Source organism: Hyperolius riggenbachi, chromosome 9 (genome assembly GCF_040937935.1).
Source record: "Hyperolius riggenbachi isolate aHypRig1 chromosome 9, aHypRig1.pri, whole genome shotgun sequence".
NCBI lineage: Eukaryota > Metazoa > Chordata > Amphibia > Anura > Hyperoliidae > Hyperolius > Hyperolius riggenbachi.
In genome coordinates, this window is record NC_090654.1 from 215,450,996 (window position 1) to 215,476,749 (window position 25,754).

At 47.0% G+C, this 25,754-nt stretch overlaps 1 long non-coding RNA gene across 1 annotated transcript in view; it reads left to right on the forward strand.

Annotated features, from left to right (window-relative positions):
* LOC137531863 (uncharacterized) overlaps positions 1–19,289 on the forward strand; it is a 52,505-nt gene extending 33,216 nt beyond the window's left edge. Inside the window, exon 3 of the long non-coding RNA XR_011023787.1 lies at positions 18,911–19,289. This is a non-coding gene — a long non-coding RNA (uncharacterized lncRNA). The remainder of the gene's footprint in view (positions 1–18,910) is intronic.
* The last annotated feature ends 6,465 nt before the right edge of the window (positions 19,290–25,754 follow it).

The window sequence follows — 25,754 nt, forward strand, 5'->3', positions numbered from 1 at the left end:
TGATGGAACAGGAGGAGGCGCAGGAGGAGAAGGCCACGCTTTGTGAGACACAACAACCCAGGCCTTGCATGAGGGCAAGAAGCGTGCGGATAGCATGCTTTGTACCGCCATGCAGTCATAAATGTAATAAAGATAAGTGGTTCAATAAACAGGGACCACGCGGCAACGCTAACCCAGCAGCAGCAGACGTGATGGAACAGGAGCAGGCGCAGGAGGAGAAGGCCACGCTTTGTGAGACACAACAACCCAGGCCTTGCATGAGGGCAAGAAGCGTGCGGATAGCATGCTTTGTACCGCCATGCAGTCATAAATGTAATAAAGATAAGTGGTTCAATAAACAGGGACCACGCGGCAACGCTAACCCAGCAGCAGCAGACGTGATGGAACAGGAGGAGGCGCAGGAGGAGAAGGCCACGCTTTGTGAGACACAACAACCCAGGCCTTGCATGAGGGCAAGAAGCGTGCGGATAGCATGCTTTGTACCGCCATGCAGTCATAAATGTAATAAAGATAAGTGGTTCAATAAACAGGGACCACGCGGCAACGCTAACCCAGCAGCAGCAGACGTGATGGAACAGGAGCAGGCGCAGGAGGAGAAGGCCACGCTTTGTGAGACACAACAACCCAGGCCTTGCATGAGGGCAAGAAGCGTGCGGATAGCATGCTTTGTACCGCCATGCAGTCATAAATGTAATAAAGATAAGTGGTTCAATAAACAGGGACCACGCGGCAACGCTAACCCAGCAGCAGCAGACGTGATGGAACAGGAGCAGGCGCAGGAGGAGAAGGCCACGCTTTGTGAGACACAACAACCCAGGCCTTGCATGTGGACAAAAAGCGTGCGGATATAGCAGCAATGCTTTTTGCCGCCATGCAGTCATAAATGTAATACAGATGAGAGGTTCAATAAACAGGGCCCGGAAACGCAACACCATCCCAGATGTTCATTGGTCATGTTACTTGGTTGGGGTCCTGGAGTGTTGCGTAGTCATTTCCAATCCAGGATTGATTCATTTTAATTTGAGTCAGACGGTCTGCATTTTCTGTAGAGAGGCGGATACGCCGATCTGTGACGATGCCTCCGGCAGCACTGAAACAGCGTTCCGACATAACGCTGGCTGCCGGGCAAGCCAGCACCTCTATTGCGTACATTGCCAGTTCGTGCCAGGTGTCTAGCTTCGATACCCAATAGTTGAAGGGTGCAGATGGATGGTTCGACACAGCTACGCCATCTGACATGTAGTCCTTGACCATCTTCTCCAGGCGATCGGTGTTGGAGGTGGATCTGCACGCTTGCTGTTCAGTGGGCTGCGGCTGCATGGGTGTCAGAAAATTTTCCCACTCCAAGGACACTGCCGATACCATTCCCTTTTGGGTACTAGCTGCGGCTTGCGTTGTTTGCTGCCCTCCTGGTCGTCCTGGGTTTGCGGAAGTCAGTCTGTCTGCGTACAACTGGCTAGAGGAGGGGGAGGATGTCAATCTCCTCTCTAAAGTCTCCACAAGGGCCTGCTGGTATTCTTCCATTTTGACCTGTCTGACTCTTTCTTCAAGCAGTTTTGGAACATTGTGTTTGTACCGTGGATCCAGAAGGGTATAAACCCAGTAATTGGTGTTGTCCAGAATGCGCACAATGCGTGGGTCACGTTCAATGCAGTCTAGCATGAATTGAGCCATGTGTGCCAGAGTCCTACCAGAATCCTCATCATCCTCTTGTGAGCGTTGTGATAGTTGTTGTGATGCATCATAGTCGTCACCTTCCTCCTGGTCTGCTTCTGCTGACCATTCGCGTTGAATTGTGGAAGTCCAACGTGCACCGCTCTGGCCCTCGTCAGTGGTGGCATGAAATTCCTGCTCCAACTCCAGCTGTTCCTCCTCCTCTTCTTCGTCATAGCTGCTGGGGCCAGCGTTCCCTGAGGCGGATGGCCTGATGTTGGTACCATCACGCTGATCGTTTTCTCCTTCAGATTCCCCCAGTTGCATCATGACAGCTGTTTCCTTGATTTTTAACATCGACCTCTTCAGTAAACACAGCAGTGGTATGGTAATGCTGACTGAAGAGTTGTCACTGCTCACAAGCAACGTGGATTGCTCAAAATTTTGGAGGACTTGGCAGAGGTCCAACATGTTGGCCCAATCGGATCCACAGAAGCTTGGCAGCTGGCCGGATGCGCCTCGGTACTGCGCCGTCATGTACTGGACCACTGCACTCTTCTGCTCGCAAAAGCGGGCTAGCATGTGCAGCGTAGAATTCCAGCGCGTAGGGACATCACACAGCAAGCGATGGTGGGGGAGATTGAAGCGCTCCTGCATCTTGGCGAGTGCCCCCGAAGCAGTACTGGAATTTCTACAATGTTTGGACACTCGACGCACCTTCAACAGCAGATCGGGCACGCCTGGGTATGTCCTCAGGAACCGCTGAACTACTAGGTTCATCACGTGCGCCAGGCAAGGGATGTGTGTCAGCTTAGCCAACCTTAAAGCGCGAATGAGATTACTCCCATTATCACACACAACCATGCCCGGTTTCAGGTCCAGCGGTGCCAGCCACAAATCCGTCTGTTCCTTTATTCCCCTCCAAATTTCCTCCCCTGTGTGCTGCTTATCCCCAAGGCAGATTAGCTTCAGCAACGCTTGCTGACGCATGCCAACAGCTGTGCTGCACTGCTTCCACGATCCTACTGCTGCTGGGTTAGCGTTTCCGGATGAGGTACAGCTTTGAGATGCGTTGGAGGAGAAGGAGTCAGAGAGGTAGGTGCTGCTGTTATCCAGTGGGAGGGACGGCGGTGCAGCTGTTTGTGGCGTGGGCAACACCCGTGCCGTAGCAGGTGAGGAATCGCTGCCAGGCTCCACAAGGTTCACCCAGTGCGCGGTAAGGGAGATGTATCGACCCTGGCCGAACGCACTCGTCCAGGTGTCAGTGGTGAGGTGAACCTTGCAGGCAACGGCATTCTTCAAGCTTCGGGTTATTTTGCTGACCACGTGCTCATGCAACTCAGGCACTGCAGAGCGCGCAAAGTGGTAGCGGCTGGGAACCACGTAACGTGGGATGGCCACTGACATCATGCCCTTGAAGCTGTTTGTCTCCACCAATCGATATGGCAGCATTTCGCAGGCCAGAAGCTTGGCTATGCTGGCTGTTACTGCCACGGCCCGGGGGTCATTTGCTGGCAAATTCCTCTTGCGCTCAAACATCTCCGACACAGACAACTGAACCGTAGCGCTGCACACGGAAGGGCTGTTGGTTGTTGTGTTTGATGAACACTGGGAGACCTCAAGAGCACTACTCCGGAAAGTGACAGTGTCACTGTCAGCGTCGTCTGATGTTTGTGAATGTTGTGAACCACGCAATGGCTGGGCTACTGCTGCTGCTGAGGCGGGTCTGGTGGTGAGTCTGGTGAACCCAAGGGAGGCAGTGTTGTTTCTGGTACCCTGTCCTGACGCGTTTGCCCAAAGAGTGGGATGTTTGGATAGCATGTGACGGCTCATGCTGGTGGTGGAGAGGTTGTTAATATTTTTCCCCCTGCTCAGGCGGGTCTTGCACACCTTGCAAATCGCCATGGTAACATCCTCAGTGCAGTCTTCAAAGAAAGCCCAGACTTTGGAGCACCTGCCTCCTTGCTGGCGATTTCTGTTTGCTCCTCTTTTGCCTCTCACTTGAACTTCCACGCTTGTGGTGCCTGAAATTGCGCGCCGCCTACCTTGTGGCACAAGGCGAACTCGTGCAGCAGTGTGTTCTTCAACAGACTCATCTGTGCTGCTGCTACGACGGCGATGTTCTCGTTCACAAACAAAATCTGGGTCTCTGTCCACATTGTCCATACCCTCCTCTTCCATCTCCTCAAACTCGTCATATGTCATTGTGGGCCACCGCCGTGGAGTAGAGCTCCCCACAACAACCTCTGCGCAGCACACTCCAACGTCGTCTTCCAGATCTTGTCGGCCGACCTCCTGCAATTGCAACCCCTCCTGCCCAAATTGCTCTGGGATTTGGGTTTCCGAGTCCTCTTCGGACTCGCCTTGTATTTCAGTGCGCGGTGCATTTCCCACAGTTAACGGTTGTGAATCCAGGCACAACATTTCTGGCTGTTCCTCCATTGACCTTTGAAAGGTGGAAGTTTGTTGGGCTGGGAATAGCTCCTGCGAATACCCCATTGTGTCCTGAGGTAATTCATCGGACTGGTTATCTGGCAGTTGTGTGCGTGGTGTCGCTGCCGGTTGTGTCAGCTTTGTGCCCACTGGCTCCTTGTAACTGGCTGAGGACTCGGACCTCGTGCGTGATGTGCTGGTGCTGCTTAACCCACTGCTGGACGCTTGAGAGGTCATCCAAGTAATTATCTGGTCCTGTTCTTTTGGATTTGTGAGGGTTGTTGTCCTGGACAACATGGGCGGTATTGAGTGGGTTTTCTTGGGTGCTCCCCTGTGGCCTGTACGTGAACCGTCAGGGGAAACACCTCTTCCCTTGCCCCTCCCTCTTTCACCGGATTTCTTCCTCATTTCACTTATCCTTACAGTACACGCTGACTGGCAGCAGTACAGTGGCAGTACAGAAATGCTATACAGTACCACTATTCCCAGCAGCGACACAGAGCACAATGCTATACAGTGACGGGTGAGCGGTGTACCACTATTCCCAGCAGCGACACAGAGCACAATGCTATACAGTGGCGAACGAGCGGTGTACCACTATTCCCAGCAGACACAGAACAGTACACAGAATGCTATATAGTGTGGCTGAACGAGCGGTGTACCACTATTCCCAGCAGACACAGAACAGTACACAGAATGCTATATAGTGTGGCTGAACGAGCGGTGTACTACTGTTCCCAGCAGACACAGAACAGTACACAGAATGCTATATAGTGTGGCTGAACGAGCGGTGTACTACTGTTCCCAGCAGACACAGAACAGTACACAGAATGCTATATAGTGTGGCTGAACGAGCGGTGTACTACTGTTCCCAGCAGACACAGAACAGTACACAGAATGCTATATAGTGTGGCTGAACGAGCGGTGTACCACTGTTCCCAGCAGACACAGAACAGTACACAGAATGCTATATAGTGTGGCTGAACGAGCGGTGTACCACTATTCCCAGCAGACACAGAACAGTACACAGAATGCTATATAGTGTGGCTGAACGAGCGGTGTACTACTGTTCCCAGCAGACACAGAACAGTACACAGAATGCTATATAGTGTGGCTGAACGAGCGGTGTACTACTGTTCCCAGCAGACACAGAACAGTACACAGAATGCTATATAGTGTGGCTGAACGAGCGGTGTACTACTGTTCCCAGCAGACACAGAACAGTACACAGAATGCTATATAGTGTGGCTGAACGAGCGGTGTACCACTGTTCCCAGCAGACACAGAACAGTACACAGAATGCTATATAGTGTGGCTGAACGAGCGGTGTACCACTGTTCCCAGCAGACACAGAACAGTACACAGAATGCTATATAGTGTGGCTGAACGAGCGGTGTACTACTGTTCCCAGCAGTGACACACAATGACTGGGGGGGACCCTGGCTAGCGTGGCTGGAGCGCGAACTACCCTGCCTGCCTACCCAAAGCTAAACCCACAGACAAATGGCGGAGATATGACGTGGTTCGGGTATTTATTTACCCGAACCACGTGACAGTTCGGCCAATCAGAGCGCGTTCGGGTCCGAACCACGTGACCCGTTCGGCCAATCACAGCGCTAGCCGAACGTTCGGGGAACGTTCGGCCATGCGCTCTTAGTTCGGCCATATGGCCGAACGGTTTGGCCGAGCACCGTCAGGTGTTCGGCCGAACTCGAACATCACCCGAACAGGGTGATGTTCTGCAGAACCCGAACAGTGGCGAACACTGTTCGCCCAACACTAATTCTGATGACGGTCTTGCACATGGCTTTGGTCACATGACTATGATGTCACATTCAGGGGACACCTGGGAACAGATTTAATCAGCTAGTTAAAGAATGACAAGCATGCTTACTGAGCTGGGCAGGTCTGTGACAACACAAAGGAGATTTGGAACAACATGGGAACTTCAGGTGGAAGGGGAAAAGCTGCAGATGGAGGAGGACAGAGCATGTAGCAGTGAAGCTGGGAGGAAGGATTGGGGGGTTGCACACAGGCTGTAGCTATACATGCTGGGAGGGCAGAGACACATATAAATGGCAGAGGGATGCTTCAAGTGGAAAGAGTGCACAAGACATTTGGGCTGTGTGCAGTGGCATAACTACAAATTATGGGGGCCCCCAGCAAAAAGTGATTGGGCCCCCCAATGCTCACATCCTTTCGCTTGTACACCTCAGTTGACCCTCACAGCCAGGAGGACATCTTGCAAGGGTCATCAAACAAAAAGTGTAGACATCATAATCTTCACACCTATAACAAGTGTAGCCTCAAAAACTCCCGATCTGAAGGATAGACCAATTTATTGGAGAGAGTGTAGTAGTAATTCCCCCTTACATCTCTTGGCCTCCCTACGCTCACACTGATTACTCCCCTGTAGTTATGCCCCTGGCTGTGTGGTCTAAAAGTATAATTACATCTCTACTTGCGGGTACATTTTCAAGATCCTTTAGGCATTGGATTGGTTTGGCAGAATGGACTGTCACATGAAGTGTGTTGGCATCTACACTGGCGGGTGTTGTCTGCTTGCCTATATTACACTTGATCAATAAACATTGCTGATCTTTGTTACACGATTGGCAGGTGATTACTGGCACACATCGAGCACTCCAGGATTCCATTGTTCTACCCTCTCAGAGTGCAGATAAGCAATTTGCCAATGGAAGCGTCAGTCAGACGCATCTCTGCAAGTGCCCAAAAATCGAAAAAGCTGAGGTTCTCTGGTAGTTCAATAGCTCTTGTTACGCAGCCACTTGTCAGATAGAAGAGAGCAGGCAGGCATAATGCCTATTGAGCATGCTAAGTAGACGGATCAGCACTTAGAAGGATAAGCATCAGAGTTAGCTGGGGAGCTCTTGAAGAATCAGAGCAGGTACTGCAATAGTATTTGTTGTCTCTGTGGCAACCAGACAGGCTACCGGCGTGCGTGTCAGACACATTCTCTTATTTCGCCTCCGTCCGTTCTGCGGGTGAAAAGAAAGAGGGGAAAAAAGAGCTTTTGTTTAGGAGGTTAATTCAGCGTGTCTCTGCCTGGATAGACGGCAAGGCTGCAGGAAACTGGAATAGTTTGGCCTTGATTGGGAAGGATTTTCTAAACCGAGCACAGCTACAGAAGGCTTGTCAGTCTCTGCAGCTCAAGCTTTATACTGGGGTTTTAAAGGGGAACTGAAGAGAGAGGTATATGGAGGCTGTCATGTTTATTTCCTTTTAATCAATACCAGTTGCCTGGCAGCCCTGCTGGTCTATTTCTCTGCAGTAGTATCTGATTAAAACCAGAAACAAGCATGCAGCTAGTCTTGTCAGATCAGACTTATAAGTTTGAACCACTGAAACACCTGATCTGCTGCATGCTTGTTCAGGGGCTATGGCTAATAGTATTAGAGGCAGAGGATCAGCAGGGCTGCCAGGCAACTGGTATTGTCTAAAAGGAAATAAACATGACAGCCTCCATATACCTCTCTCTTCAGTTCCTCTTTAACTGCAATGATGAGTGCTTGCTTTAAAGTTAAACTCTAGCTCAGCTTTATAGAGTGCCAGGATTTTTACAAATGGTACTCTGGTTGATATTGTGTTTGCATTTGAGTAGCTGTAGAGGCTTCTTTATAGGAAATGCTGAATGGATGTGTTAGTCTGCTATAACAACCTGACAATTCAAGCTATACAAATGATTAGCCATAAAATTTGGCCAGCAAGTGGCTTCTTCCCCACTTTGCATTATGATTGGCCCAATCTAGACCACCAGGGAAGCTATATTGAAGGTGAAGCCTTTGATCACCAGGGAAGCCATATGGAGGAGGGAGAGGTATAGCACTAGACGCCAGGGAACTAAATGGGGGGGGGGAGTCAGTTGACACCAAGGAACTATATGGGGGACGGAGGAGTCATTAGACTCCAGGGAGCTGAATAGGGGTGGGAAGGGGACCGCAAGACACCAGGGAACTGTATAAGTGGGGGAGGGGTATGCAATAGACACTAGGGAACTGTATCAGGGGGGAGGGAGGGGGGATGCATTAGACACTAGGGAGCTGTATAAGGGGGGCGGGGGAATGCAATAGACACCAGGGAACTGTATAGGGAAGGGGCAAAATAATAGACACCATAAATTCAAAGTAGGGTCCGCACACAGACAGGTTGACAGGAACAAAAGATGTTTATTGTTCCAAAGTGCAGTTACTTAGGCATCTGACCGTCACTCTGATGATCGTTTCGGGATCTCAAGAGGGTCCAGACAGTAGTACCAACAGGCTTTTTGTTAAAAGTGTGCGATTCTCTAGAACTAACAATAGACACCAGGGAACTGTATAGGGGAGGGAGGGGGTCACCAGACATTAGGGAACTGTATGGTGGGGGGAGGTGCATTAGACACCAGGGAACTTTATAAGGGAGGGAGTTAGCCAGTAGACATTGAGTGTGGGCTGCAACTCTGTCCCAGTGTTCAAATTCGGCCCACTTTTTAATTGAGTTTGACACCCCTGGTCTAGAAGTAACACTTGATTTTACTCTTTTTAATACCTTACATAAACACAATAATTACCTTTGGTAGTCTCCAGCTAAAAAAAAACATCTTGTACCTTGTCCATTTCCTTTCAGATGAGACCACCAGAATGCTAAAGTATAACACATAGGGAGAGACAGGCCGATGCAGAGGACCATGACCAAAAACACCAGAGTGCAGCTTATCATAGGGTTGTTGCAACTTCCAAAACAAAAGGCAGAGTGCCAGTGCACATTAAGCTAAAACTTTATTTTTATAGCAAAATGTATAAAACCAGTAGCAGGCAACAGTGCCACATGGGGAGAATGTTAACGTATGCTGTCATATCCTAAATACACTGATGTAATACCCCCCTCTGGAACTAAACTTGGATTAAGACTATACAGGACCCCAGGCAAGCAATGAATTTGAACCAAATTACCACACTCAATTTTGTGTCATGAAATGTTATTAATTTAATTGCTTGCACTCTGTTAGACATTTATACATTTTAGTCATCATGTTAAATCAAATTGTAATCAGCAGTGCTGTATTTTTGTATCAGTGTTCATATTTGATGTATATCATTGTCTGTATCATTATGTATCCCTTGTTTGTTTGCTTACATGGATTTGTTTGCCATGGAATATGTTGGCGCTTTATAAATAAATAATAATAATAATAATTTGGCATGGTCAGAGGTGTCCCAAGGATTGGTGTCACCCAGTGTGGAATCAGGTGAACCCCCCCCCCCCCCCTCTAGTATAGGTAGCCAGATTTGTATCACCCCATGTGCAGGTAGCCAGATGCCCCCCCCCCTTTACCCCAGTATAGGCAGCCACTTGACTCCCCCAGTATAGGTAGCCAGATTCACCCCCCCCCCCCAGTATAAGTAGCAACATGGCCCCCTCCCCCAGTATAGGTAGCCCAAGAGGGTGTTCCATCCCCATGCAGAGTGCGCAGTGGAAGGTAAAGAACTCACCTCTCGAGGAACTATCTTCATCCTCCTAGATTCTACATCTGTATGGTGCGAGTGTCATCTGTCACATGACAGATGCTGTTCAAGTTATAGAGAAGGAGAGCCTAGGAGAATGAAGACTGATCCTGTAGAGGTGAGTTCCTTACTCCTCTGCTGTGCACTCTGCACGTTGGCTCCACCCTGTCAAGGAACAGCCGTGAGAAACGCAGGCGAATCGGAAAGATTCGCGCAGTCGATTTTCTGATCGCTTCCCGGTTAGATTTGCGCAGTCATTGCAGCGATCAGAATTACATCTTTTCTTTTCCTGACGTATGTTTGCTGACCAGTGAAGACATGTTGGTTTAAATTAACTTGATCAAAAGAAGACAGTTCACAAGTACCTGTCACAACTCTGACCAGGTAATTAACCTCATCACAGTTATCTGTGAACTACAGCATACACAGGAATAGTCAGGAAAAGCCACAGCAGGGGGCCTATTCAAAACTGCAGTCCCATAGACAGAACAGCAGCAACACAGCAGGACATTGTTGTCATATGGACAGCCCAAAGTGAAAATATAGCCAGTAATTTTTTGGTAAGATTGTAGCAGAATGCCACTGACTATCTCTACTAAAATAACACATTTAGGCGCAGTTGAAATTGTGCACGCTTTAAGAGATCGTGGGAGTTTTTAGCCCATTCCTAAGCGGAGTTATTAATTTTGGTGCAACCACTTGGGCTAGACTCAGGATTCTTGGTCTCTGTATGATTCCCCAAATTCACTGTGTATTAATCTGTTATCAGCGCAAATGTGGCATTTATCGGTTTTGAATTACAGCGTTTTATAAGTTTAAACCTAAATCTCTCTCCAAGGACTTGAAATGTGATTGGGTTGTCAACCAGAGGGGCGGGCTTGGTCCCACCCCAAAACTAGCTTTCATAAAACCAGGATGCATACAAGGAGAGGCAGTCCTCCCCTGTGTACCATCACCTGATCAAGCCAGCCTGAGGACCATGTGGCTGGTGGCCATTTTGCCTGAACTGAAACAAAGGAACTTTACGAATTTTCTCAGAAAGGACATATTTCCACAAACTTAAAGCGGGGCTGCGAGGGCACCGATCAGCTGCAGGGGGCTGAGGGAAGCCCCAGGTGAGTTAAACTCATTTTTCTCCCTGACTTAAGGTTCCCTTTAAGTATTTTCTTCCCTTATTTTTACTTTCCATACTGTGCTATTATTTGTCTCTATAATTGTTGATTTTAACGATTTTCTGTATATATTAAGTATTTATATTGCATTTATAATAAACAACGCTAACGTCATTTATTTGTTCAGCTACACCTATTATTCAGCAACACAAAACCGAACTTAGCTTCTGAAGAGTCGCTACTATTGTTCATAGCTAGACAAAATAGAGTGTGTTTAACCGTTTTTATTTGCAGGTATTAGTCTCAGTATAGTTAGGGCTCCTACCCTTCTGTAGGATGGTGGCAGTTATACCCTGAAATTGTGTGTAAATTGTATTACCGTAACTCACAAGCTCCCTTCTAGTCGATCTGCTGCCAAAATTCCAGTGGTTTCTGCGCACCGATTGCGACCACAGATTGCATGGTCTGTGTGCTGAAACCGATTGGAAGGCATTGTGCAGTCCGGCCACTAGGGGGCTTGTGACACGCCCCTTTGCCCCAGTCAACCCACGCTTGGTCTATCTTCTGCCTGCGTGTCACTGTCACCACTGCGGTGAGACCCGGTGCAGCTCACATGCTTGCACCAGCCTTGTGACGAGATGACTCAGTTTGATTCCCATTGCATGCCCTTTAGTATGGTGACTTATTGCATGTCTATGAACACCCCCCTCCAAATAAAGAAGCCTCTAGCATGCCAATAGTGTCCTCCTCCTAGTTTATTTATATATACTGCCCCTTATAGTGACCCCAATGTTGTGCTCTCTTACTCTGGGCCTCCTTACAATGTTTCTGTGCTGTACTCCTTAAAGTGGTCTCTACACTGTTCCAACCTTATAGTCTCCCTACAACCCTGCCTGCCTTATAGTGTTCCTATCCTGTGGCCCCTGTGCTCTGCCCTCTTAAAGTAGCCCACATGCTGTGCCTCCTTATAATGGCCCCTGTCCTGTACTTCCTTTTTGGTTGCCTTGGAGGTCTAGTGGTCCCTCCTCCCTTATAGTTTTCCTTGGTATTTAAGTAGTCCTTCAACCCTCTTGTAGTTTTCTCTAGTAGTCTAGTTTCCCCCCTCCACCCTTTTCCCCTCATGGTTCTTCTTGGTAGTCTAGAGCAGGGGTGCCCATTGGGTAGATCGCGATCTACCAGTAGATTGCAAAGCACTTCATTGTTGATCCTGATGCACTACATTCTCCATTTTGTATATATATGTTACGGCCAAAACCAGAAATCAGCCAATTCTAGAATTGGCCGGCCGTTTCTAGACCTGGCCGATTTGATGTTGGCCAAAGTCCAAAATGCTGGGGATTTCGGACATTAGCCGGCCAGTTCTTGAAACGGCAAAAGTCAGTCGGCCAAAGTCCAAAATGCACAAATTCCAGATTATCCCGGGTCCTGTCCAGCACCATGAATGGCACTCTGAACTTCCTCTCTGCTCTGAAATATACGCAACAGCATAACAACCTTTAAAGAGGCCCCATGCCTCCCTGCACGCTGGGAGAGAGAATCAATCTCCTTCCAGTGTCGTGACCCCGAGGTCAGAAAAGTGAAAGTGGGCCAGTGCGGCCCACAGGAGCAGCGGTTTTGGCGGCTACCTGATCCGCTCAGCCCCCCAGATCAGGTAGCCTAATTTTTTTTAATTATTTTATGAGCCCACCTTGGGCTCTCTTTAAAGAAAAATATTCTTTGTTACAGCTGATACAAATCCTGCAATACATCTGCTGTGTGTCTACTTCCTGCTTTCATGGAAGCAGACATATTGTTAACATCATGTGCTTTCAATTTTAGCTGCTCTGCTGTGGCGGTCAGGTGACAGAGATCAAATTACAACTTGTGATTATACACAGATGAATGGGAATTAATAGGCTAAACTCTCTAAATACATACGGGGTGCATTCCTATATGTTTTCCTTCTGTCCCCTGCAAGAGTTCAGGTCCACTTTTCATAAGGCCCACGGGGAGCGGTGGGGATCAGCCGGACATGAAGACTGAATTCAGCGGAGGTATCGGCTACAGCCAGCCCTGTGTCCATCATGCAGGAGAGCACTGTAGAAAGCATCTGCAGCCGGCAGCATGAAAAGAAGCCCCGGGGTGAGGACGCAGGGAGAGGAGGCGGAATCGGATGGAGGCATTTTTTTTACAGAAGAGGAGGTATCTTGCGGTACAAGCCTGGGACCTGTCCCTCATGGGACAGCGCGGACACTGACAGTGCCGGGAGAACTGAGCGGGGACACTTGCAGAGAGGTGAGCTTCAGGACTTGTCTGGCCACATTTAGTTACAACACGTTCTGGCCGGCCAAAGTCCGAAATGGAGAATCGTTTCGCATATTGGCCGTATCAGCCGGCCACTTCGCGTTCTGTACAATTTTATGAGCACAATTGTATATGATACGGCCAGAACCCGAAGTCTGGCCACTTCAGGTTCTGGCCGTAACATATACAATTGTGCTCCTAAAATTGTACATGGGTAGATAATTTTGACTTGCTAATTTGTAAAGTAGCTCACAAGCCAAAAAAGCGTGGGCACCACTAGTCTAGAGGTACTTCCTCCCCCCTCCCATACACAAATCAGCAGTCAGAAGCATGCTGACGGGCGTAGCAATAGGGGTTGCAGAGGTTGCGACCGCATAAGGGCCCTTGAGCTAGAGGGGACCCAAAGGGCACTCCCTCAACTTCAGTATTAGCTCTCTTTTGGTCCTGTGCTCATAATAATCACTTCTATAGATACTTTGAATAGTGTTAATCATTAACAAACTGTTCCCCATCCCCTTCTTGCACCTGTGACACTGTAGTTGCCATTGGCAGGTTTTGGTGCGTCATATCAATTTGTTACTTATAGAATGCTTGGGGGGGCCCATTGTAAAACTTGCATCGGGGCCTACAGCTCCTTAGCTATGCCACTCCATGCTGACTTGGTAGTATCTCACCTCTCCACATTTCAGCAGTTATTGTGGTACTTCCATTCTTTCACTCCAGCCGGCCTCCTCTGCTATATGTACTTATTTCCAGCTTGGCGACACCATCAAGCCAGGAGCGGGTACATGCAGATGGAGGAGGCTGGAAACAGTACTGGATACAGGAGAGCTAAGATTGTCGCTGGAACAGGTGACAGGTGAGACTACTACTTACCTAAGCATCAATTGAAACTGCTGATCTCTGGGGGAGGAGAGATTGGACATGAAAGGGGGATTCCCAGATTAGTCCTTGATTGATTTTTCGGCATAAATAAGCACAGGCACATGCAACTCGCTCTGCACTCATTAATTGCTGAGGAAGTATTCCTGCATCTCTGGAGTCTCAAAGGTCATTTATATATACTGTAACGTTAACTAGTTAAGGACTCCTGTGGCATGCCTGAATGGAAAAGGTGTGATGAAGGTGTGACTGGTGGTGTGGTGGGAATGTATTATGTTTACATATGCTTGTGATCAGAAGGAAGGTTCCCTATCTCTCATCTCAGAAAGCTGGGAGACATGCTTTCACAATCCTTTCTGCACTCAACCTTAAAACCCAACTCTTCAGGCAATCTTATAATCTGAGCTGGGACATTTTATCCAGCTACTGATCTGCTTGGTCTCAATCTCTTCTGCTCCGAGAGAACATTACTGCCAACTTACTGTACAGCCTACCGACTTCCATTCACTTTACATTTCATCCCCTTATTCCTTTACACTGTAAGATCACATGGGCCATCACTCCTAATGTATCACAGTGTTGCTATATATTGGCTTGTATTTTTTGCTATGCACCTTTTTCCACTGTGTTGTATGATAGTGACTAGGTAATATCTGTAGTATGATGGCCATTTACTATTACGTTTGTAGTAGATCTTTCCTTGCAGCGCTGGGTCCCAAGTTTCAATCTGGGTCAGACAGAGTCTGCATGGAATTTGCATATGGTTTCCCCATGTTTCCATGGGTTTTCTCTAGGCTCCTCAGTTTCCTCCCACATTCCAAAAACATAGAGATAAGTTAGTTGGCTTCCCCCCAATTTGGCCTTAGATTATAATGGACATATGACTGTAGTAGGGATTAGACTGTGATGTCTAACACTAGTCGAACCCCCCCCCCCGGCGCTGCCTAACCCTTATCAGTGGCTGAGCAGATGTAGTCATAACAATTGTGCAGGCAATAGAAAGCTTTTTCAACTCTGTGCACTGTTTCAGGACAGGGAAAAGAAACTTCTCCCCCCACAGGGCCCCCTGTGGCTTCTGGGCACTTAGTTGTCAGTGTTTCAGGACAGGGAAAAGAAACTTCTCCCCCCACAGGGCCCCCTGTGGCTTCTGGGCACTTAGTTGTCAGTGTTTCAGGACAGGGAAAAGAAACTTCTCCCCCCACAGGGCCCCCTGTGGCTTCTGGGCACTTAGTTGTCAGTGTTTCAGGACAGGGAAAAGAAACTTCTCCCCCCACAGGGCCCCCTGTGGCTTCTGGGCCCCCTGCGGCTGCATCCCTTGCAGGGTCTATTGTTACTCCTCTGGTAGGGATTAGATTGTGAGCCCCTCTGTGGGACAGTTAAGTGACAAGACAATATACTCTGTACATCGCTGCGGAAGTAAATAATACTAAAGTAGTTTCTAGTTTCTGCCGCAGCTTAATCTCTATTGTAAAAATCCTTTGCTTTATGAAGAAATCTCCATTGCTGAGAGCAGAATGTAGTGCTGTATCTGGTCATGCTGCAGCTCTTCCAAAAATCGCACATGAACCCATGTCATGAATCACTTAGTGGCTAAGCCTAATTAAGTTAGATTGCTGTTAGCAATTTCAGTTAATTAGATAATGAGATGAAATAGCTAATTAAGTGTGACTGCCGTTACGCAGAAGCAGGTAATACCTCCAAGGTGATAAGTAAAACAAAAGCAGAGGAACTAATAAAAGGAGATTATAGATCTATAGCACTACAGTTAACACAAGTTTAGGTGATTTTACACCTGTTCTGCATAGCCAATAGCTATCCGCTGACTGGCTGAGAAAGAAGCACGGGCTGGTATAGACAGAGATAATACTCGGGCGTGCACAGCACGATCTGACTATTATATGTCAGTCTAACCAGGGACTGTTGTTCAAACATGACTCAGCTAATTGTGTACATACAGAGATTGAAGAGTGTAGCGGAGCAGGAGAACTCCTATGGCAAGGTAATGAAATCATTGGCAATCATTGGCCTCCCATGCCAAGGCCCCTATTCAATTGACTTTTTCTCCTATGATTTCTCCTATGAGATAATTTTCATCTTAAATTAAAAAATAACTTTTATCTCCTAAGAAGGGTAAAAAAATACAGTCAACATTTTTTTGAGTATTTTCTTGCTTGCTGGTGGCTTAAAGTGTACCGGAGATCACGGGATAAAAAGATTTTATACTCACCCAGGGCTTCCTCCAGCCCCATGAGCACTGATGCCTCCTTTGCCATCCTAAGGAGTGCCTCCGTTTGGCCACAATCAGTCGACTCTTCTGTGCATGCACGGCCTTGGGTAAGTATAAAATATTTTTATCCTGCGATCTCAGGTTTCCTTTAAGAGCCCTTTTCTACGAGCAGTTGATAAGCAGTGAAAAGACTCTCAAACTCTCTCAACTGCCTAGTGACTGCTCAATGCTGCCTGGTAACTGCTTGGTAACTGCTCACTGAGCGTGCAGTTCAGCCTCCCGTGGAAATGGCCCTTAGGAGAAAAAGTGAATTGGATCGGGCCCAAAATGAATTGAATAAGGCCCGTCTCCAAATCCAACCATAAATAATCTGATAGGGCAACAACCACATGATTCTAAGAAATGTGAAATACTGTATCTTGCCCAGTTTGAATATTATCAAGGCCAATTTCAGCTGCTACAAGTACCAACTCCCTTTTCACCCAATACCCAAGTTCTGGTAGAACGTCTCCCCACTAAACTTTTTTATCTGGCCCAGCTGAACTTTTAAGATTACAGGACTTCTTACACTAGGCTCCTTATTACGATTGCAATGATGGGTGTTTGCATCAGTTGGGTGTTTGCATTGCAGCTTCCAATCTTTTGTATGGGGTTTACCTCAGTAGTCAGTAATGCGATGCAGCTGCAGGAAGGAACACACTATTGCACTTTATAAAGCTGCTAAAAATCAGGGCTGGATTTATGGAAAGGCCACAAAGGCCCAGGTCTTGGATGGCTACTGTCCAAAGGAGTAGCTGGATATGGAAAAGGGGTTACTGCATATGGAAGGGAAGGCTGCAAATGGTTCATGTTAAAGTAGATTCATCTCCTGAGCTGTTCATCACCAGTGAAAGTGCTCATCATATCAAATGACCAATGGTAAGGCTTGGGCAGTGAAAGGGGAAGCACTATGGACAGGCTCAGTTTTTATAGGAGGACATCATGCTGTGGGAAAATATAATACCAATCAGCCGAACAAATGCAGCATAGATAATATAAATACAAGGATGTGATCCTCCAGTGGAAGAGAAGCTGATCAGAAGTAGTAAAGCATACAGTTAAGATACAGTCACCTCATAAAGAGGGGAGAAACATTCTCCTCTGTATGTCAGTGTATATAAGCTGTGTTTTTCAGTTCTGGTCAGGAACCAGTCCGACGAAGGCTTTTTATAAGTCGAAAGCTCACTGTTTATCCATCTCTAAGTTAGCCAATAAATGGTATCATCCTGATTCAAAACTTCTTGCTTTTACTCATGGCTAACACGGTACAACACTTTACTGCTTCTCATAAAGAGGAACATAGATTCTAGAGGCATCGTTTATCTCTGGAGGAAAATTAATAATATGGTGGCCGCTTCTTAGCAACTCTTCTCCACTGATTGGGTGGTGGGTATCAGTTTCACCAATGACATGAGACTGTCACCCGACCCAGCCAAATGTGGCTACCATGATAGAGGACAGTAGTTCTCCAGGCACAGCGTACCTGATCTCCTTCCTATGTGCTGACTAATTAATGTACTGCTTGTTAGAATAGTTCTATTCTGATACCACTGAAATGTAGGTGAAATATAGGCAGAGGGTGACAACACCAGGTGCTTATTACAGCAAACAATGAAATGGTGTTGGTGTCACTTTAATTGGATAATTAGCTGATAATTAGCACAGCCTGTAAACTGTGCCTCTCCAGTGTCCCCAGAGGGCGTAGCACAGTGATCCCGGCCAAGCCGTGCAAGAAGAGAGAACAAACTGGTTGTATGGGAGGTGTCTGCACAAGATGGAGCCTGGCAACGGTTCAGGGACAAGAGAACTATGCAAATGAGACAGTAAACATCCCACTAATTCTTGATAGCTTTTCATTTGATTTGTTGTTTTTATTAGTGAAAGATCTGATGTACTTAAAGGGACCCTGAGCAGAGGTGAAAAAAAGGAAATCTGAACTTACTTGGGACTTCCTGTAGCCTCCTGTAGCCTGCCTGGTCCCTTGGTGTCCTCTGGGTCCCCTCCATGGTCCCGCTGCCAGCTCCGCGACTTCGGTCAGAGTTGTGCATGCTGGGTCCAGGCACCCGATGCCTCATCACATCCATTGATGTTGGGGGGTCGTACACATAAGCGGTGCTGGACTGAACTGCGCATGTGCAGGACTCTTACGGCGATGGGCGTGATGACGCGCCGGGTGCCTATACATACTGCACATGCGTGACTTCAGCTGAAGTCTCCAGGTTTTGGTGCCACCAGTGGGACCACGGAGGGGATCCAGAGGACACCAAGGGACCTCACGGGCTATGGGGTGCTGGAAGAAACCCCAGGTAAGTCCAGATTTACTTTTTTTTACCTCTGCTTAGGGTCCCTTTAACATGCTATGAATGAAGACTGAACGCTAGAACAGTGTAAAGTTAGTCTAAGTAAAACATTCATACCGGAAGAAAAGGATGTTAAATGCTTATTGGGTTGTTTTATAAGTCCCCACTGTCCCCACATATAAATGAGACTGAGAGAAAGTGCAATCCCTGCAGTTGTAGGTGAATCCAACTAGCCTGGATATTGCAGCTACTCATCCTTGTAAAAGTCACAGACTTTTTATTGACATTATGACATAATAATGGCAGGTGAGTCAATCAGGGGAAATAGCCTGTACGATGTAAACAATTCAAATAGATCAGACATTGTATCCTGATTCATGTCGTTTCCTTTATAAATCCTATTTGTTTAAAAAACAGAGCAAGGGTTATAATGAAAACTGTTAGTGTTGCTGTTCAAATTTTGGTTTCCTTATTCAGACACCGTGATAATGTCGTCAAAAGCAATTCAACACCATTACTTGCGGAGAGATTCGTACAACGCGCTTCACATGACTCCGATGCTTTTTTTTCAAGCCGATGTGGAACTCAGCACTGTGACTTGCTTGTTTCTGGAGCAGGATTCAGACACTACTACAACCAAAGAGATCAGCAGGACTACCAGGCAACTGGCAGAGTCAGATTTGTGGGAAGGCCCCTAAGGCCCATGCCTAGGGTGCCAGAGTTCAATGTGCGCATTGCAAACTGTCCACACCCCGATCCGTGCTTGCCGGCAATTGCAAATCGCCCGATCCTAGTCATCCGACTGCCTGTTGCAATGGCTTAGGGTGGCTTATATAATACAGTGAGCAGAAATGAACATTGTCTCCACCATCCTTTACCTCAGTTCCTGCCTGTCAGCCTGTTAGTGGTGTGGAGGGGTGGGGATTCCAAGGAAGGCAGTGGCAGCGTGCAGCAGGATTGGCTGAAGCTGCCGCCTGTGTTCGGGTGACTTGGTGGGTGCGGGGCTGCTGGTGGCTCATGGCGCAGAGCGGGTTGAGGACTTCTGGGTAGGAGGAGGACAGGAACAGGGAAAATGGGAGCCAACTGCATGGCGGAGGACCAGCTAGTCAGACCAGGAGAGTTGCCCCTGGGCCCATCACGACTGACATGCAGTATGAGTGACAGCTTGGGGAGGGGACAATGGGGGACTGCATGCCTAGAGAGAGCACCTAAAGCACTTCAAGTACCAGCATAGCCTTCACCTAAAGCACTACAGGTGTTAACATAGCCTGTACCTTTTGCACAGTGGAATAGGTGCAGGCTATACTGACACTTGTAGTTCATCACATAGAAGTACATACAGGTTATACTGGATAGCAACGCAACGGAGGGAAAAAGTCACTTGTTCACAGTAAAGCATATAGTACATTAAAAGTATGCGTCACTAAAACTGTAAACGTAGAATGATTTATATACGATTCACAAACCATTGTGTATTGCTAGAGTCCCACACCCATGGGAGAAAAAAAATAGCACAAAATGAAGGCACATCATTCAGATATCTTTCATGGAAATTGTAGCAAACAACGACTTCCAACAAACGATATGCAATGGGCGTTTCGAGTGGCCATCATGACATATCAGATTGACAGTTAATTGTTCACTGTTGTTTGGTAGAATACAGGCGTTGATCCAATATCGGTAGAAAGAGATTATATCCATCAGCTGCTCAGGTCACCACATGATCCAACAATGGTATTAGAAAATATATACAAGAATCCTCAGCGCTGAATGATGGGGTCAGGACAGGGCAGGGCCGAGGCATAGGCTGGAGAGGCTCCAGCCTCAGGGTGCAGTGTAGGAGGGGGCGCACAATTCATTCAGCTGTCATTCCTAATTGTGTATGAAGCAGAAATAAATAAGAAAAGGGGATACATAGCAGTGACTGCAAGCCAGATAACTAGATATTAAGGTGTTGGGGAGGTTGTGGGCCCTGTGGCCCTCTTAGTCTAATAGCAATCAGTGTGTGACAGCTGGGGTGGGAGGGATGGAGGGGCGCACTTTGGTGTCTCAGCCTTGGGTGCTGGAGGACCTTGTCCCTGCTCTGGGTCAGGATCTGCAATATCAGCAGCATTAACAAGTGACCATCACTGGGACAGAAATAAACCAAAAGGTCACTTTTTGCTTAAATATAGGAGTCACATTATTCCATTAAAACATGTAACAGCAAGTATACAATGACTTAATTCTAGGGTCCTCGCGACAGGGACCCTTCAAGCATATAGAGCATATCGTTTAAACAATACACCATAGATACATCAAAGTAGTAAACAACACATGCCCAGTCTCCAGTCCCAACCAGTTTAGGCATTAAGCCGTCATTAGGGGTTCTTTTTAATAATTGTTCATAGTACAGAGCTATGAAAGATTACTGTATGTACTCACGTATAAGCCGACCCGAGTATAAGCCAAACCCTCAACTTTTATCTTAAACTGGAAAAACGTTTGACCCAAGTATAAGCCGGGGGTGGCAAAAGTCACAACCACTCACAGCCATGGCCGGCCACAACCATATATTAGAAAAGCAGCATAAATTCAGCAGACTGCAATAATTAGCCAGAAAGGCCTGCAATGGAGATGGACATGCAAAGAAATCCTGTTGCAAAGTTTAAGCTGGTATAAAGATAAAGCAAGGAATGCAGAGACACATAGTCATGTATCTAAAACTTGACATAGGAATGCAAGGATTCTCACCACTCAGTAGACACTGTTCCTGTATGCCTTCCAAGACTACAACTCGAGATGAGGTTAGCTAGGACCTCCTATGGAAATGTCAAATGTGTGGTCTCCCTCAGATGATGCACCGCTGTGCATATAGTAAGTGCACTGTGGTGGTTACTCAAATGGCCCATACTCACGGGCAGCAAAAGTTGCCTGTCGCCAGAACACGTGAGCGTGTGGGCGACAGGCCAGCGACAGCTCCTCGCCAGGTCCCTCTGCGTACACACGCGGAAGAGGGACCAGCGGCGCGACGGAAGCTGTCGCCGACGTTCCTCCTCCCCCCCGCCGGAAGCTCCGCATTCTCAATGGAGGTTGCTGTCGCTAGTCCGCGTACTCACGCGGACTAGCGACAGTTGCGGCGGCGACTGTCGCCAGGCGATTGAAACTTTCAATGGCCTGGCGACATCAGCGACGGGCGACAGTTCGGGGTGCGCGCCCGTACGACGGCCCATACTCACAGGCGACCTGACGCCGCAACACGCGCGCACCGCGTGTTGCGGCGACAATTGTAGCCCGTGAGTATGGGCCATAAGAGTAGTGACTCGTATAATCCGAGACCCCCACTTTGGGGCAATTTTTTGGGCTTAGGCTTATACTCAAGTATATACAGTATTAAATGATGTGTGTCTGTGCAGTCTACAGCACCTCCTCATCGTTTGACGATCCATATTGGCCATTAGTCTTTTAAAAACACAACACAAGGTTTGCATCATGTTGCAAGTATATTTTGATGCAGAAGCGTAATACCTGATGATGCAGGGGCGTGTACCTGATGATGCCTTCCTCTCCTAATTGGTTGGCGCTCTGGATGGGAGTGTCTGGGCAGCGGTGATGTTGAGCCGCACTGCTCCACACATGACCTGTGTTTCCAAGATCCTTATTGGCTATTTAGATGCATGCATAACAAGTAGTAGTCCCCTGTCAGGTGCGCTCTGCAGGATGGATGGGGATTGGTCGCTAAAAGCAACTGCTGCAATATGATTGGTCTATCTCCATGTGATCTCCATGAGCTTGAAAAAGGAGGTGTTATCCTCCGAAACATCGCTATGCTGTACTGCAGTCTGTACATGTGTCTTTAAATAAAAGAGCAATAATGTTATGTATAAGGAGCCCAGCGCTACACCACACACATTCAGGATTCTAAATAGAGTCCAAAAGTAAGTTGGAGCTTCCCTTTTTATACACTAAAAACAGAAGGTAAGCGCTACACAACTGAGTCCATGTGAAATGAAGTTTGTAAAAAGAGGCATCAACCGCAAAGTCCACATCCAATGATAGCATAAAGGCCCATACACACGTCGGATTTCCGCGAACGACGGGTCGCTAAATCGGGCGTGTGTACAGACTATCGTTCGCTCGATAAAAGTGAGTTTGAGCGATCCGACCTGTCGTTCACGGAAATCCGACGTGTGTATGGGCCTTAAGGCTATAACATCTTATCTTCCTCTATCCTCCACCAACACCCGGTGTGCAGACACTCACCAGACAATAAGACCTTAACTAGGTCTATCAGCGCTTTGGGACACTTCGGGCCATCCCCCACCACACCGAACTGCTGTATGTCACCACCGGAGCTGTGTCTTCTTTTACTGCCCTTCTCATTAGATGCCGACCTCCATGCACTTGTCACCTCAAAGAAAATGCCTTACATAGTGTAAAACCAGCAATATTTATTTGTATATAAAAAAGATTGCACTTACAAATTTTCTTCTTTAAAAATGGCACAGAGTTATTTCTGATACGGGCTCTCCCCCGTTTTGTTAATCTCTGATGAGTCACTATGACGAAACATGTAAGGCGGGGTTACTGACGCGGAAATAACAGCTACCACGAGGGCAGAGCGGCGTCCTGAGCAGTGGGGATAGCGGTAGTGCACGCCGTATCGGACACAGCAGAGGGACTACAAGTGCCAGCCGGGGCCTAACAAAACGGGGGAGAGCCCGTATCAGAAATAACTCTGTGCAATTTTTAAGGAAAGAAAATGTGTAAGTGCAATCTTTTTTATATACAAATAAATATTGCTGGTTTTACACTATGTGAGGCATTTGCTTTGAGGTGACAAGTGCATGGAGGTCGGCATCTAATGAGAAGGGCTGTAAAAGGAGATACAGCTCCGGTGGTGACATACAGCAGTTCGGTGTGGTGGGGGACGACCCGAAGTGTCCCAAAGCGCTGATAAGGTCCGTACACACGTCGGACTGGAGGCAACGACAGGTCCGTCGTTGCCTCCCGCTGGGTGGGCGTTCCAACGACAGTCCGGCGTGTGTACGCACTGTCGGCGGACTGATACGGCTGTTTCTGAGCGATCCGCCGGGCGGATCGCTCAGAAACAGCCGTATCAGTCCGCCAACAGTGCGTACACACGCCGGACTGTCGTTGGAACGCCCACCCAGCGGGAGGCAACGACGGACCCGTCGTTGCCTCCAGTCCGACGTGTGTACGGACCTATAGACCTAGTTAAGGTCTTATTTTCTGGTGAGTGTCTGCACACCGGTTGTTGGTGGAGGATAGAGGAAGATAAGAAGTTATAGCCTTATGCTATCATTGGATGTGGACTTTGCGGTTGATGCCTCTTTTTGCAAACTTCATTTCACATGGACTCAGTTGTGTAGCGCTTACCTTCTGTTTTTAGTTTATAAAAAGAGCAATAATACTAATCTGATGGGGCCGGTTTTGCAAGTATATCTTGAAATATGACTCGTGGACAGATTGTTCATTGGTCATCTCATAGGATTCATCTTTCAGTGGGTACTTAGCTTAATATTCCACACAATACAGTATGTATTAAAAATAGACAACCCACGAGTCTGAGAATGATGGCTTCAGCAGATACAGTATATATATATATATATATATATATATATATATATATATATATATATATATATATCATATACAGATATGCAGCATATACACATAAAAGCAATCTCCGCCACTTAGCAACGCACAGGACTTGGCAATAATAGGCATATGTATGGCTATGGCTAATCCAATCAGTAGCTGATACCCCATTTACCATGAGAAATATATACCTTTTCTCAAATAGATCATCAGATGGTCCTGTATAGCTGATATTGTGGTGAAACCTCTCCCACAGTGTGATGTCATAACTATGGTCCTGACAGTTTACTGTCTATAAACTTTGTTCCATTGTGCGAAATAAGGTATTTTTCTGCCAAGCAAACAATATCACGTTCTGTGCATAGAACCCTCAGTAACGAATATTCTGCACAGTTCACCTGGCAGTACTAACGATGTCACCAACAGTGATACATTTCAGAATGTAAATCAGGGAGAGGAAAGATCTTACAGTGGACAAACACTGACTAAATAATCTATATATGAATATTGTAAAAAAAAAATAAGCAATTTTACTAATTAGGTAATTTTCACTACAGTTCCTCTTTAAGGATAAATAAATGTCTAGTTAGAAGAGTAATCAATACTGGAAATATGATTGCATTTATTAACATTGCAAGTGCTGCATCACAATACTGATGTGACGAAGCAGCTCCAGGTAACAGCTTTCGGAGACTTTGTTCTTCCCACTGTCAGGTTTCAGTGCAGCACCCAGTGAAACTGCTTCACCCTTGACACAAATTGATGCTGAAGTCACAGCAGGCTCTTCTGGAACAGAGACCACTGTTTACATTCAATCTGATAAGTACCACTTGTGCAAACACAAATTACATGAGAGAGATTAGGGAAGTATGTGGAGCACAAGACACTGGCCTCTGAGCACAGCAAGACCATACAGATTGAGCTCCTGTGTAGCCACACATGGCCTCAATACTACAAATGTCTGCTACAAGAGCTGCCTGTGTTGTCCGTAGCAACTAGCGGATGCTGTTCGTATAGAAAAACAGGGATTAGTTAAAGAGAAACTGTAACCAATAATTGAACTTCATCTCAATTAGTATCTGATACCCCCTTTCTCATGAGAAATCTTTTCCTTTTCTCAAATAGACCATCAGGGTGCTCTGTATGGCTGATATTGTGTTGAAACCCCTCCCACAGTGTGATATCAGGACCATGGTTCTGACATCAAACTGTGGGAGCCTTGTGGGAAATAACAGCTGTTTACAGCTGTTTCCAACTGCCAAAAAAGCAAGCAGCAGCTACTTCCAGTGACATCACCTGCCAGTAGTAAAAATGTCACCATGTGATAAATGTCAGAATGTAAATCAGGGAGAGGAAAGATATTACAATGGGCAAACACTGATTAAATCATTTATACATAATTATTGTAAAAAGGAATCACTTTTTTTTATTACATTATTTTCACTGGAGTCAGGGCCCGTTTCCACTTGTGCGGTGCGAATCGCCGCGAATTTTGCATGTGGGTGTATGCAAATTTTCATGCAAACTTTCATGTGAATTCGCATTCATGGCGCTGTATGCGAATTTAACCATGGCAGTGCCTGTGTGCTTTTCCATTGATTCCATGCGAATTCACGTGCGAATTCGCATGAAAATTTGCATACACCCACATAGCGGTATGCGAATTCTGATGGCTCTGCCATGCGGATTTTTCACGCAGATGAAAACGCTCAGAAATCCT